This window comes from Dipodomys spectabilis, unplaced genomic scaffold (assembly GCF_019054845.1).
Source record: "Dipodomys spectabilis isolate Male_0828 unplaced genomic scaffold, ASM1905484v1 ptg000145l, whole genome shotgun sequence".
NCBI classification, from domain to species: Eukaryota; Metazoa; Chordata; class Mammalia; order Rodentia; family Heteromyidae; genus Dipodomys; species Dipodomys spectabilis.
Window position 1 is genome coordinate 17,646,275 of NW_024870822.1, and position 13,036 is coordinate 17,659,310.

The window sequence follows — 13,036 nt, forward strand, 5'->3', positions numbered from 1 at the left end:
GATAAAGCAGAACAATGCGGTGGAACTAAATGGATTCCTAAGGGACATTTTTCTAGGGTGTGTAAAGCTTGCCTGGAAGTGCAGTGTACGGATGGGGGTGGGGTTGGTGGAAAGCTAGGAGCAGGGAGGGAGAGTCGCACCCCACAGCCACGGACTGCTCCTAGACTTCGACACCGAACAGCAGCCTGTTGTTGCTATTTGTTCTTTTCCGACAGGATCTCCCGAAATTCTGTCAATCGTTCTCCTGCTTCAGCTTCTTGAGTAGCTCGAACTACAATTTCCAGAGAGATGTAGGCATGTACAAGAAAAAAACTAGAGGATTTCCTCCCTAAAAAAGAAACAAAACAAAGAATAACTTTCTGATCTGTTTCACAGGGTTACGTAACTTAAATAAAAACGATCAGTTGAGTGCCAAGCGCTTCACAAGCATAATTGTATTCAAGGCTCTTAGGGAAGGTACTATTATTCTGGAGATCGGGTGCGAAGACACTTTGTAATGCCGCGAGAAGCGTCTGGGTAAGCCCGGTTATTATCAGGCTCTCTTCCTTACCCCGCCGAAGTGGGAATTAAATGAGACCCCAAGCTGAAGGCGCTGATACACACCATCCAGCACTTTACAGAGCCCACGTGACGGGTTACTAATTACACACCCCACAGCACCTGATCCTCGGTGGAGACTCGGGAGGCGCCGGCTGATGAGAACTATTCGGTCCAGTCCGTTCCTTGCTGTCTTCCAATCTAAACTGATCTCCGCGCGGCCTGCGGCCAAGACCACAAATCTGGGAGGCGCAGCTCCGTGGAGGCCGGGTGCAGAGTCCCGAGAGACGTCGCCAGAACAATAGGTTATTTCAGGGCCGAGGTTTGGTGGATGGGACTCCGGGCGCCGGATCTGGGAAGTGGCAGGTGGGAAATCCCGGGGATGGGGTGGGGGTGGGGGGGAGTTCCGTCTTCTGGCCAGAGGTACACTGAGAAGTCCGACATCCAACTTGGGCTCCGGGGCAGGAGCCGGACTCTGGCCACCAACGCAGCGCTGGTCTCACGAGACGCGCCTTAGCCCCACCCACCACCTCAGGTAGGTCGTCGGCACTAGCCAATCCGCAGGACTCCTGGGCGCGGAAGGCGGTGCTTGCCCGTCCGGAAGTGACGTGCGGTGCTTGGCTGGCCGCGGAGTCCGCCGAAGCTTTCTGCGGCCGGCTGAGCCAGCTGAGGGGGAAATGGCTCGGACCCTAGCGGCTGCGACCGCTCGGGTTGCAGTGGACACAGAGACCCTGGAGGCGTGAGGTGAGAAGCTGGCGGCGAGTCTGGGCCGGTTCTCGGCACCTTGCTCTTGCGGGGAATGCCGAGAGGCTCCGGGATGGGAGGGTCCTTGGCCGGGGCCCCCAGGTCGGTGCTGCCCGCCTCTGCCGCCTTGTCCGGTTCCCGTACCTCGCTCCAGGCCTAGCTTCCACCCCAGCACTCGGCCCGGCGCTCCGCGGAAGGAGTGCGGGGCCTGCACCCCCGCCAGGCCCCTCTCGTTGAGGGCGGGGGTGCGCCCGGCAGTTAGTGTTATCCCCCAAAGGGGGAGGGGAGCCCCCCCCCCCCCCGGTCCCTCGGGACCAGAGCTGGAGCCACAGTGGCTGGTTCTGTTCTCTTGTCAAATTGTTTTGGTGAGCTTTGTGTTGAAGTTTTCCATCTCCTATCCCCAGCTCGGTCTTTAGAGGCCAGTGATTCTTTTTCTTCTTTCAGGACCACCCCTTTTCTCTCCTTTGCTTTTTAACCAGGAATACACTTGCTTTGGAAAGGCAGTATTGTGGGTATTCAGCGCATCTTCTTTCTGGGTGGACAGTACACTAAAAATGTTTGCTTAACACTTCCCGAGTGCCAGAGTGACAAGAAGTAACTGAAGTTAAAAAGAAAAAAAAAAAAAACTAAAACACATACTTATTTTCCTCTCTAAATTGTTTGGCTTTAAAAACCAGATTGTTCAGCTGTGGATTTCCTTTTTTTCTGGAAGAGAATGGATTGAAGAGGGATAGAAGGAAGGAGAAATTGAGGAAATCTTGAAGACTTAAAGAACAAAAACTCACATAAAACCGCCTGGAGTAATTCTGTTCCTGTATCTCTGATAGAAATTTTATCTTTTAATTGAATTTTTATTTTAAACAGTGAGTTGTTGAAGTGAATGAAACCAAGGAAGCTTGGCTCTTTGCACAAGGTTACTATTAAGCGATTATCCAAGAAAAACTTTTTGGGCATCAGTCAGAAAAAACTGTTGGGAAAATGTTTGAATGTATTGGCACATGAAATGCCACAAGAACTAAAAGGTATTCTTACAGAATGGTGAAGACAGAGTATAAGGGAGTGAGGGGAATGGGCAAGCTACACAGAGGTCCAGGAACACTGATTCCAGGAAAGACTTCGTACTTTTGCCTCTTTGACTTACAGTTCAGTCTCCATGAAACTTGTTTAGCAGCTGCACCATAGTTGGAATTGATGCAGCTCTTCCATAGTTGGGGTTGGTGCTGTTACTCACTGTTGGAAATTAGATTGAAGTGCCTTTGTTGAGATTACAAACTTTTGAAGATTATCTGCTTGTTTAACATTCATGCATAATATTCATAACAGTGTGTGAGTAATGAAAAAGCATTATAACTGATTGAGACTATATATATACTTGTTGACTGAAACAGTGATTTTACATAGGTACAAAACACATATAGAGCTACCACAAATCCCATAAATTTTGTCTAAACTAAGATTCTAATTTTTAAAAAAAATTTTTTGGTGCCAGTCTTGGGGCTTGAACTCGGGCCTGGCCACTGTCCCTGAGCTTCCCCCAACCAACCTCCCTTCCCCCCCCCCCCCCCCCCCCAAGGCTAGTGCTCTATCACTTGAGCCACAGCTCCACTTCTGGTAGTAAATTGGAGATAGGAGTCTCATGGACTTTACTGCCCAGGCTGGCTTTGAACTCAGCCTCCTTTGTAGCTGCTATTACAGGTATGAGCCACCAATAACAGGCCTAATTTTTTTTCTTTTTAAAATCTGCTGTTCTTGGCCATAGTGGTACATACCTGTAATTCCAACACTCTGGAGGCTTTTAGGCAGAAGAAGCAAGTTCAAGGCTAGTCGGGACTATTTAGAGAAACTCTTGCAAAAAGGAAAGGAAGGAAGGAAAGAAAGGAAGAAAGGAAGGAGGTCTGATCAAAGGTTTCATATTTATTTTGTATGCATGTTGTTTGCTTGCAGTTTAATATGCCTGCAGACAAGTATTTTAGTGCTTTGTGTTTGTTTGTTTTTGTCACTTGAGGGGGAGGGCACCTGAACTCTGGGCCTGGGCGCTGTCCCTTAGCTCTTCAGTTCAAAGCTAGCACTCTACCACTTGAACCACAGCACCACTTCCGGCTTTTTCTGCTTACGTGGTGCTGAAGAATCGACCCCAGGACCTCATGCATGCAAGGCAGTTTTAGTGTTTTTATATATAGGTTTCATAATTTTTTCAATTTTATAAATTTTATAAATGTTTATGTGCTTGCTTTAGTAATTTTAGAAACTGCTTTAACTATCTGTAATTATATATTAAGTATATGATTCTTTGTTCTGCCATTAATAGTTCTAAAGTTTGAAGATTGATGAATCCAATTCCAGGAATTTTTAACCTAGCACACCGTTTTTTTTTTTTTATTTTTTGACCGGTCGTGGGGCCTGTTTGGGCCTGGGCACTATCCTTCAGCTCTTCAGCTCAAGGCTAGTGCTCTACCATTTGAGCCACAGCTTTTTCTGCTTATGTAGTGCTGAGGAATCAAATCCAGGGCTTCAAGCATGTGAGGCAAGCTTTCTACCACTGAGCCACCTTCCCAGCCCTAGCAAACTGTTTTGTAGATGGTAAATAGGCAGATTCAGTAATGCTTTGAGAGCTGGGGGTGTAGCTCAGTGCTTTGCCTAGTAATTGGTAAGGCTCTAGGTTAGATAATATGCTTAAAAGAAAAATCTTTATAATTTTTGTCTTGATTCAATAACACAAACTATCCATTTTGTTACCTTATCATATTCCAAAAAAAAAAAAGACCAAGGCAGATAAAAAGATGGTGAGGCCGGGTGCTGGTGGCTCATGCCTGTAATCCTAGCTACTCAGGAGGCTGAGATCTGAGGATTGCGGTTCAAAGCCAGCCCGGGCAGGAGAGACCGTGAGACTCCTATCTCCAATAAACCACCAGAAAACCGGAAGTGGCGCTGTAGCTCAAGTGGTAGAGCGCTCGCCTTGAGCTGAAGAGCTGAGGGACAGCGCCCAGGCCCAGAGTTCAAGCCCCATGACCGACCAAAAAAAAAAAAAAAAGGTGGTGAATGTTTTAGTGTGGTACATTCATATTGTTGGTGATTTGACTTCATAGCCATAACTGAGGCTAAAAATTAAACTTCTGAATTCCCAAGGGTCAGTAAGGATGCTTGGTCCTGCGTGTGGTTTCCAGGGAAAAAAATGAATAAGATGGTGTTTACCCTCAAAAATGTTTTTCTACTGTACCTGGAAAGACAAATGTACAGATTAGAGAAGAATAGTTAAAAAGGGCAATGGTAGATCCAAAGTGTTAGAAAGAATGTGATCACCTGGCCTTAGAGATGAGTGGATTTGATGAGAAAGAAGATACTCAAGTTGAGGCTATGTGGGTGAATTCCTTATATTGATGAGGATAGGACAGTCAATGAGATAATTGAGCAAGCTGCTTAATGCCTGATCATTTGATAGTATTTATTTATATCTGAGCTTTTGACTGAGATCATGGTCTTTCTTGAAAATGCCATTATATCATATAGCTTGTTAAAAGATTATGGTTGAGGGCTGGGAAGGTGGCTCAGTGGTAGAGCGCTTGCCTTGCATGCCAGAGGCCCTGGGTTCGATTCCTCAGCACCACATAAGCAAAAAGAAAAAAGCCAGAAGTGGTGCTGTGGCTCAAGTGGTAGAGCTCTAGCCTTGAGCTGAAGAGCTGAGGGACAGCGCCCAGGCCCAGAGTTCAGGCCCCACGACTGGACCCAAAAAAAAAAAAAAAAGAGATTATGGTTGAGACTGGAAGAAACTTTTGTTTTTGTTAATCCTATAGTGGAGTCAGATTTTGTATCTTTATTTTGTACATTTACGTATCCTTTGTATCTTTCATATCTACAATCTTATTTTGAATGTGATGGATTCAAAAAACAGTAAGAGCTGTATGCCTGTTCAAAGCCAGCCCAGGCTCATTGGTTGAATGCCAGCCTTGAGCAACAAAGCTCAGGGACAGTACTGAGGCCCTGAGTTTAAGCCCCAGGACTGAAAACAAACAGAATCATACCAAAAACCCTATAGTAAGAATATACACATAGACATTTTAGGCAATTAGACAATTTTAAACTTTTTTTATTTCTTATTTTTGTTCTGGTACTAGAGCTTGAATTCAGAGTCTAGGCGCTGTCCCTGAACTTTTTCACTCAAGGCTGGTGTTCTGCTGCTAGAGCAACAGCTCTATTTCCAGCTTTTTGGTGATCACTTGGAGGTGAGAGTGTCACAGAGATTCTTGTCCAGTCTGGCTTCAAACTTCAGTCCTCAGATCTCAGTCTCCTGAGTAGCTAGGATTACAGGTGTAAGCCACCGGCACCCAGCTCAAAAAGAAAATGAGAAGCTGGGCGCCGGTGGCTCACGCCTGTAATCAGGAGGCTGAGATCTGAGGATCACGGTTCAAAGCCAGCCCGGGCAGGAAAGTCCGTGAGACTCTTTATCTCCAATAAACCACTAGAAAACTGGAAGTGGTGCTCAAGTGGTAGAGCATTTGCCTTGAACTGAAGAATGCAGGGACAGAGCCCAAGCCCAGAGTTCAAGCCCCATGACCCACAAAAGAAAGAAAGAAAGAAGGGTAAGAAAGGAAAGAAAGGAAAGCAAGAAAGCAAGAAAGCAAGAAAGAAAGAAAGAAAGGAAAGAAAGAAAAGAAAGAGAGATCCAAAGGTATTGTGACTTGGCTAGTATAGTATGTCAGAGGTATTGCTTGAATTAAGGTCTTATAGTACTAGACCTAATATTTCACTTTATGTCAAATGTTTAGACATGTAACACATCAGGTTGCACAGTGAACACCCAAGGGTGCTTTGTAGTTACCTTGGCTTTGACTCTGTGCTAGAGTAATATCTGTTCTTTTCCTCTGCATTCAAATGGGTATTTCACCTTTGAAATGTATTCAGAAAGTCAGGACATTTTGTTACCTTCATTTTATTAAAAACGATGAACAATCCAGAGTGTCCCTTCAAAAGCTTTGGTGAATTAGACTTAATTAAAGATGAAAGTTACTGCTGGTTGTAATTTATGCATGTGTGTGTAGGAAAAAAAAACACATCAGGGTCTTGGAGAGAGTACTTAAAAATGAGCAAGTTTATATTCCACCTGGGAGAGACCAGCTATAATCTATATGGAAAAAAGTACTTTAGTGACAAAGAAATTAGTATAGTCTTATTGAAAATAAATGAGTTAGTTTGTGGATTTTTTTTTTTTTTTTTTGGTGCCGGTTCTTGGCTTGAACTGGGGGCTTGGGTGTTGTCCCTAAGCTTTTGTGCTCAAAGCTAGTGCTCTGTCACTTTGAGCCATAGTTTCATTATCACCATTTTTTGGGTTAATTAATTGGAGATAAGAATCTCATGGACTTTCCTGCTCTGACTTTGAACCATGATCCTCAGATCTCAGCCTCCTGATTAGCTAGAATTGCAAGCATAAGCCACTGGTGCTGACCTGTGTGTGTGTGTGTGTGTGTGTGTGTGTGTGTGTGTGTGTGTGTGTGTGTGTGTGTGTGTGTGTGTGTGTGTGTGTGTGTGTGTGTGTGTGTGTGTGTGTGTGTGTGTGTGTGTGTGTGTGTGTGTGTTTTAAAGACTTGGCCTCCCTAAATAGCCCAAGGTGGCCTCCCAAGTGTGTACCACTATGCTCAGCAGCAAGATGTGTATGTGAGTATGTGTGCTGGTACTGAGAACTCAGGGCTTGAGTGCTGTCCCTTAGCTCTTTATACTCAAGGCTAGCAATCCACCACTTGAACCACAGCTCCACTTTGTTTTTCTTTTTTTTCTGTTAGAGGTAAGACTTCAGAGATAAAAATTTCTTGCCAGTTTTGCCTTTGAACCATGATCCTTGGATCCCAGCCTCCTGAGTAGGATTATTGGCATGAGCCATTGGTACCTGGTTCACAAGATTTTTCAGTAGAGAATTTAGATCTTAAAACTAACCTTAAAGGGCTGGGAAGGTGGCTCAGTGGTAGAGTGCTTGCCTTGTGTGGATGAGGCCCTGGGTTCAATTCCTCTGCACCACATAAGCAGAAAAAAGCCAGAAGTGGCGCTGTGGCTCAAGTGGTAGAGTGTTAGCCTTGAGCTGAAGAGCTGAGAGACAGCGCCCAGGCCCAGAGTTCAGGCCCCATAACCGACCAAAAAAAAAAAAAAACCCTTAAAGAGAGGAGGAAGAAGGTGATAAACTCTCAATATACAGGGTATTAAGTTTTGGAGAAAAATTAGGTAAAAGGAAAAAGTAAAGATTTAAAGAAGGATTTAAAGATTTAGAGAAGTTTATTTGAAGCAACAAGAACAGGATAGAAGAGATTAGACATCTGCAATAAAGCATTTATAGGACAATAATCAGAACTTTTACATTATTTAGATGATTTTTTTTTATCTGAAGGCTATGAATTCACTGTGGCTTGAGTGTAAAATTAACATGCAAGGCTGAAGGAGAGGTTGGTTAACTTAGTGGCAATGTAATGCTAATTCCTCTTATGAAATGGCTAGGTACTTCATAAGGAATTTTGACTATAAGAAGAGAAGGGAATAGGCAATGTTAGGAAAGCAGATTTTTAAATAATTACAGCATGGAAAGTCCTAATTGAAGCCACTAAAAATATTTTCCTTTTTTGGGGGGAGGGGCAGGGAGCAGGTACTGGGGTTTGAATTAAGGGCTTCATGCCTCCAAACCTAAAAGAAAAAAAAAGGAGTATTTTTCTATAGAAACAAAAATTGGCAATTTACCTACAGGAAATACCAATAGAAAAAGGGAGAAATTATTATTAAAATTCTGTGGAATGACCAAAAAAAAGCACTGACAAAATCCTCTTTAGGGTCTGGGAAGGTGGCTCAGTGGTAGAGTGCTTGCCTTGCATGCATGAGGCCCTGGGTTCGATTCCTCAGCACCATATAAGCAGAGAAAATAAAGCCGGACGTGGCACTGTGGCTCAAGTGGTAGAGCGCTAGCCTTGAGCTGAAGAGCTGAGGGACAGCGCTCAGGCCCAGAGTTCAGGCCCCACGACTGCACCCCCCCCCCAAAAAAAAACAATCCTCTTTAAAGATAAAAGTGTGAAAAACCAGTAGGAGATACTACAGAATGAAATCAAGCAGATACTGCTTTCTGGTGAGGTGTAGAAATACAGCATGGATGTTGATAGGAGAGAGACTTTTTTAAAAAAAGTCAGTCTAAATAAGGAATAGCAAAATTTTTCCCCAAGTGTTTTATTTGGAGAATTCTATAAATTAGTTTTCCCCTCAATATAACCTTTGAAGGAGACCTAATTTTACTAAAGCAAAACCAGGGTGCTATTTGTAGTTGTAATGATACTGATTTACTTAGTGAGTCACTTTATATGTGTTCATTATGTAATTGAAGATTGTTCTGATACCTCTTTACAGTTTAGTGTGTAAGTCATTTAGTCTACAGTGCTGAGTAAAAAAAAAAAAAGTGTTGCTTGGCTCCAGGAAATACAGAATAGTCTATGTTCATATGACTAAATCTGATGACATTTATCAGGCAAGGGTTCTATATATATTGAAATTCATGAAATGACATTACAGTTTGTCTGGATTTCTTTTTTGTAGTACTGGGGTTTGAATTCAGGGATATGAACTTTCTAGACAAGTGTTCTACCACTAGAACCACACCTCCATCTCTTTTTGCTTTCATTATTTTTCTGAATAAGGTCTTTTTGCCTGGTTAAGCTGAACTGTGATCCTCCTTATTATACTTCTCACTTAGCAAGGGGTGGCAGGCATGTGTCACTGTATCCAGTGCTTTTATTGGTTGAGATGGAATCTCTTGAACTTTTTGCCCAGGCTGGCTTTGAACAATTGTCCTCTCTTTTTCAGCCTTTTGCGTCACTAGGATTATACGTGTGAGCCATTTTTTGTGGTTTATATGTATGTGATTTGTCCATTTTATAATTCTATAATTAATGAAGCATCGACAGTTGTCAACTATAATCATAACAGCTGAGATATATAAAATATTTCCATCACTTCAAAGTTTCCTTATACCCTTTGTAGTCACTCCTTCTGCTTACCTCCAACTGATTTGTCAACTGATTTTACTTCTGTACTTTGGCTTTCCCAGTAAGTAATATAAATTGACATTATACAGAATATAGTACTTTGAGTCTGGCTATTTATTTTTTTGTACCAGACCTGGGGCTTGACCTCAGGATCTGGGTGTTGTCCCTCAGCTTTTTCTGCTCATAGCTAGTGCTCTACTACTTGAGATACAGCTCCACTACCAGCTGCTTTTTTTTTTTAATTAATAAGTTTTTTTTATTGTGAAAATATCGTACAGAGGGGTTACAATTACATGAGCTAGGTAATGGGTACATTACTTATCAAGCATTGTTGCCTCCTCCTTTGTTTCCCCTTACCATCCCTGCCCTTCCAGCTCCCCCCTACCAAAGTTGTAAAGTTCGTTTTTTGACATAACATCTTGTACATCTCATTGTCCCAATGGGTCCACAAGTATCTCTATTTAAAGAATTTGTTTTTTTTCCCTTTCCCTCCCCAAATTATACCAACATCAAATACAGTGAAAACAGGGGTTATACCATGGGGGAGGGACATACAAAGCAACAACAAAAAATTATATTAAATGAAGTAGGCCAGGCCCAAAGAAACATAGGTCCCATGGTTTCCCTTATTTGCAATAATTAGTATATGTCTGAGACAAGCAGAAACGGTCAGATAAGTTGATGTTAGGCGAAATGAACCCCAAGATAAGGACTCAAATAATTTTTCTTTCTTGCGATTGGTTACTACCAGCTATTTGATGGTTAATTTCTGATAAGAGTCTGGCAGTCTTTCCTGCCCAGGCTGACTTTGTTTTGTTGGTCGGTTGGTCATGCCTGAACTCTGGGCCTACGTCCTGTCTTTCAGCTCTTCAACTCAAGGCTAGTACTCTATCATGTGAGTCACAGTGCCACTTCTGCCTTTTTCTGCTTATGTAGTTCTGAGGAATGGAACCCAGGGCCTCTTGCCTGCAAGGCAAGCACTCTACCACTGAGCCACTTTCCCAGCCCCCCAGGCTGACTTTGAACCATGATCCTCAGATCTCAGTCTCCTAAGTAGCAGCTGGGATTACAGGAGTAAGCCACAAGTGCTTGTCTGACTCTTTAATATTTAAATTTTTTGTGGTACTAGGACTTAAACCATGGCCTAGCACTTTACTGCCTTTAGCCATGTGCATGTTACATGTCAGCTTATCCATTTTAAGTGTGTAATTTACTAACATTATTAGTCTATGTGTGAAACCATCACTACTAATTCCATTTTTCTTCATCCTAAAAGAGAAATTCATGTATCACTAGTCATTCTTCTTTCCATCTCCTCTTCTGATAATCATTATTTACTCTGTCCTGTAAGTGGAATCATACAATATTTGTCTCATTGTGTCTGGCTTATTTCACTTGGCATAATATTTTTTAGATTCATTCATGTTATCACATATACCATTCTTTTGTGACTGAATAATACTCCATTGTGTGTAACAATTTAGTTATTTCCAACTATTGACTACTGTAAGTAATGCTGCTATGAGATTAGTGTATAAATAAAGAATCTCTATTGTAGTTCTCTTGAGTATATATCTAGGAGTGATAATTGTGTTTAATATTTTGAGGGAAAAAACAATGTTTCTCAGTTTTCCTGCTAGCAAGGTATACTTTCAGTATTTCCATGCCCTTGCTACCACTTCATTTTATTATACTTATAAGTTTGAAGTGGTATCTGATTGTGATTTTGCTTTGTATTTCCCTAATAAGGCTGACCGTCTTTTCACGTGCATATTGGCAATAATCTTGTGTTTTTTAGTGGTAGGAACATAATGATGCTTGCCCTCCCCTTCTTCCTTCCCTTTACTCTTTCCCCTCTCAAATACACATGTACATACACATGAGTATTTTTTTTTACATAGGACCTCACTATGCAGCCCAGGTTGACCTCAAACTCAAGATTTTTGTTCCTCGCCCTCCTGAGTGCTAGGATTACAGATGTGTATCAGCCTGCCTAGTCCACTTTAGGTTTTCTGTTTGTTTGTGTGCCAGTACTGGGGCTTGAATTTAGGGGCCTGTGTGCTGTCTCTTAGCTTTTTAGCTCACAGTTGGCACTCTACCACTCTACCACCTTACCACTCTACCAACTTCTGACTTTTGGGTGATTAATTGGAGATAAGAGTGTCATGAACTTTCTTGCCTGGACTAGCTTTAAACTAAGATTCTCGGAATGCAGCCTCCTAAATAGCTAGGATTATAAGCCTGAGCCACCAGCACCCTATTCAAGTTATATTTTTATTATTTTTCATTATTCCCTATTTTGTAATTCTTAGATGATTCTTTCTCGTGTTGGAAATGCAGACATATACCATAAAATGTAGCACAAGAACTTTACTGTTGTCACATTGGAGTTGGGGTAATATCAAAGTATATTTAATGACTCATGTCAAGTGAATGAACAGTAAAATAATCCAAACTCCAGTAATTATCTCTTGGGATACTAAGTCAAATTGAAAACTGTCTGATCAGCATACTGTGTTTCAACAGGAACCTCTTCCTATATTTTCTCTGTGTCTCCCTTTCCTTGACCCCTTGACCCCTTGACCCCTTCCCTCCCAGTCATATAAAGTGTTGCACATATACAGACAGAAAGTCTGAATTGATGTTCTGGTTGTGTAGAATGTTGCTCCCATGGCTGAAAGTGGAGTAATGACCAGCACTTATTAAACTACAATATAGTCACTGCTTTTTGTTAAACCATAAGAATTAAGTAATAAGCTGTGTGTCGGTGGCTCACGCCTGTAATCCTGCTACTCAGGAGGCTGATATCTGAGGATCATGGTTCAAAGCCAGCTGGGGCAGGAAAATCCATGAGACTCTTATCTCCAATAAACCACTAGAAAATGGGAAGTGGCACTGTGGCTCAAGTGGTAGAGTGCTCACCTTGAGCTGAAGACTTCAGCTCAGGGACAATGCCCAAGCCCAGAGTTCGAGCCCCATGACCAACAACAACAACAACAACAAAATTAAGTCGTTTATTAATGTGCTTGTAGTACTTATACAAAACATTCTCATAGTAGAGTGATATGGAGATTAAAAACATTTTTTCCCCTGAACGTATACTATTGAATTATTTCCCCATACCCAGTTAAATGATTCTCTAGGCTTTTTTTTTACTATCTAAAATTAGTATTTTATTTATTTGTTTAACTATTTCTTCTTTAGTCCAAGTCATTATTCATTATCTACTAGACTCTTTGTTAATCGGTCTCTCAGCTTCCATAACTTTCATAGAGCAATAGGAATCAATGAACAGGGTAAAGTCATTCCTATGGATATTCATGGAATCTATTTTTGGCTTCCTCATATACCTGAAATATAAATTGTCCCTCTCACTAACTGTTCTTGTTAGATGGAGATTTGAAAGGTTTTTGTGGGGGAGGGTAGAGAGGGTGGATTTTTCAGTTTTGATTGTAGAGCTTAGTGATTTAACTTTTTCTCACTTTTTTGGAGATAGGATCTCTCCATGTCAAACTGACAGTCCTTCTGGTTTAGCTTCCTAAGTGCTAGATTACAGATGTATACCATCACACATGGCCAATTTGACTAATTCTAGAACTTTATAAAAAGTGTTTTAATAGAGCTGGGCATTGGTGGCTCATGCCTGTACTGTAATCCTAGCTACTTAGGAGGCTGAGATCTGAGAATCACAGTTCAAAGCAAGCTGGTGCAGGAAAGTCCATGAGACGCTCTATCTCCAATAAACCACCAGA

General features: G+C 42.0%; 1 protein-coding gene and 1 non-coding gene across 3 annotated transcripts in view; both read left to right on the top strand.

Annotated features, from left to right (window-relative positions):
- The first annotated feature begins 1,159 nt into the window (after window positions 1-1,159).
- Window positions 1,160-13,036, top strand: part of Pik3c2a (phosphatidylinositol-4-phosphate 3-kinase catalytic subunit type 2 alpha) — a 105,843-nt gene continuing 93,966 nt past the window's right edge. Inside the window, exon 1 of one of the 2 annotated variants that reach the window (XM_042691321.1) lies at window positions 1,160-1,295. The gene's annotated coding sequence lies outside the window, so the exon portion shown is untranslated. The remainder of the gene's footprint in view (window positions 1,296-13,036) is intronic. The other variant, XM_042691319.1, reaches the window with a different exon arrangement.
- On the top strand, window positions 6,062-6,195 carry LOC122117952. The gene has a single exon (XR_006149268.1). It is a non-coding gene; the product is annotated as a small nucleolar RNA SNORA22 (small nucleolar RNA).